At 38.9% G+C, this 2,296-nt stretch overlaps 1 pseudogene; it reads left to right on the plus strand.

Annotated features, from left to right (window-relative positions):
* Positions 1-279: 279 nt before the first annotated feature.
* Positions 280-1,578, plus strand: LOC105097890 (serine/threonine-protein kinase VRK2-like; annotated as a pseudogene).
* The last annotated feature ends 718 nt before the right edge of the window (positions 1,579-2,296 follow it).

Consider the following 2,296-nt stretch of genomic DNA (forward strand, 5'->3'; position numbering starts at 1 on the left):
GACTTGCCTGAGACTTGGCTGCTTCGTCTGGAAACCATTGCCTGGTAGGTGCGAGTCACAATAAATGTTAGTGTCCTTTCTCACGATCCTCTCCTCTCAGCTTTCCTAATGAGCTGGACTGTGGCTCCTTCTTGATTTGAAGAATGACTTTCCAGCTTGGATGACCATTCTGGGTAAGAGAGAGGCAGTCATCTTTCTCTCCCTTTCACATGCTGGTTCTCTGTCTTGCTGACACAGACCCTACCACGTCCAAAATTCCACTTTTGACTCTGAAGCGTCATGGCAGTTATAGGATGGTCAGATTCATTGTTTCTGGATCTTTATATTCAGCTTTGATTAGAGGCAAAGTTAAAAACTTTAAAAACCACATTTTAATATATCAGGAATCTCAGTAGATTGAGAAATTTTGAGCTACTGACTCAGGTCTTAAGAATATAAAATATGGCCCTTGGGCCCGCAGGCCCCTGGAGGCAGGGACCCGAGGGCCTCCCTTAGCCTCCTCTCGCTCCTGGGTCCCGGGGGTGGCTGCTGGACCCAGTGCTTCTGGCCGGCTCTGCGCCTGCACTCCAGGCCCGGGGAGGAGCTGCATCAGAGTGAGATGGTAATGGAAAGACTAGGAATAGATTTACAGAAGCTCTCAGACCAAAACGGTACTTTTAAAAAGGCAACTGTCCTGCAGCTAGGAATCTGAATATTAGATGTACTGGAATATATACATGAAAATAAATATGTTCACGGTGATACAGGAGTAGTGAATCTATTTTTGCATTACAGAAACCAGATGGGGTTTATCTTTTAGATTATGGATTTCCTACTAATACCGTCCCAGTGGGAACTACAAACAATATCTGGAATATCCTAGAAAAGGCCATAATGGGACATGGAGTTTACTGGCTTGGTTGCCCACAGAGGAGTAGGTTAAATAGCCCAGTATTCGGCACACACTCATAATTCAGCACACGACGAAAAGCCAAACTGTCAAGTACTCAAGAAAATTCTGAACCCAGGTGGAGTAACTTCAAGACCACTGGAATTTTCCACTAAAGGAGAGAGTAAATGTGTCTACTCCAAACAATCAAAAAATTGATTCATGAAAGGCTGCAACAAAGCGAGTTAATCAAATGCAAAATAGGTTAATAGAAAAAAAGTCCACAGTGAGAGAAGTGCCGAGTCCTCTGCAACGTGGAGAAAAGTACAAAAAGAGGAGGAGCTTACTGGACTGCTTGACAATGAAACAGCCCAGGAAAGCACAGGAAGGCAATAATACTGTGGATCTCAAGAACTGAAGTAAAAAGTTCTCCACAAAAATCCAGCTGTATACAATTCCCAAATTCATTTTAGGAAGTCTATCAATATTTTACCAGTTCAGATACATTCAGCAAGTCAAGATCTCCACTTTGGTGCACATAGACTTCTGCGACTGGTATGGAAGTCACAGAATTAGAAAGTTCTAAAGGATCCTGGTTTACAATTTCCCAGTTTACTCTTAATGAAAAGACAGAGGCAGATGTGAATTACTATGGCTTCATCATTCTTTTTCTTTTGATATTAGTTTGTCTTGCTTTATATTTTCTCTAAAGATATCAAATTAAAAAAAGGATATAAAACATTTGGCTAGCCATTATATCTTGTTTTATAGAAAAGAATAAAAATGGAAGAGCATTTACAAGTCAGGTATCTTGAGGACACTAAGGGTAAGCCTTGTTGAAGTGCAGATAATTTATTGATTTATGCTTATTTGATATCTTGTTATCATAAAATTGAGACTGGCTGACTTGAGCAAAGCTTTCTTATGAGATTCTATTTTTTAAAAGTATGGTTTGCTGATACATAGCCTTTAGCCATGAGACTATCATGTTCATTTGCTTGTCTAGGAAGATTATATTTTTCTTTACAAATTTAGAGTTTGAATTTTCCCATCAAATGTAACATTAATTGTGTTATCACCATTAATGAATCGATCTTTTCTGATCTTATTAAAACCATCTTGGTTGTTTGAATAATTTTTTATATTTTCTTAATGTTGGAGAAATCAATATTTTCCTTTCATTATTCAGTACAAGTAAACATGAAGGGTAATTTGTAGCAGAAATGCTGCAAAACACAACACAGAATCTTGAAATTTTCCTCCTCACAAATAATCTAACTCTATTAGCCTGAGACACAGATGGGTTCATTGAGAGTGACCCTCACTTTTCTTGCTCTCCCTATCAGCAGGGTTGTGATGAAGATAAAAGGGGATGACAGATGTAAAAGCTATAGTACACTGCTTTATTTTGAATGAAAGGCATGCAGT

The sequence above is a fragment of the Camelus dromedarius genome, chromosome 16 (assembly GCF_036321535.1).
Source record: "Camelus dromedarius isolate mCamDro1 chromosome 16, mCamDro1.pat, whole genome shotgun sequence".
In the NCBI taxonomy this organism is placed as follows: Eukaryota; Metazoa; Chordata; class Mammalia; order Artiodactyla; family Camelidae; genus Camelus; species Camelus dromedarius.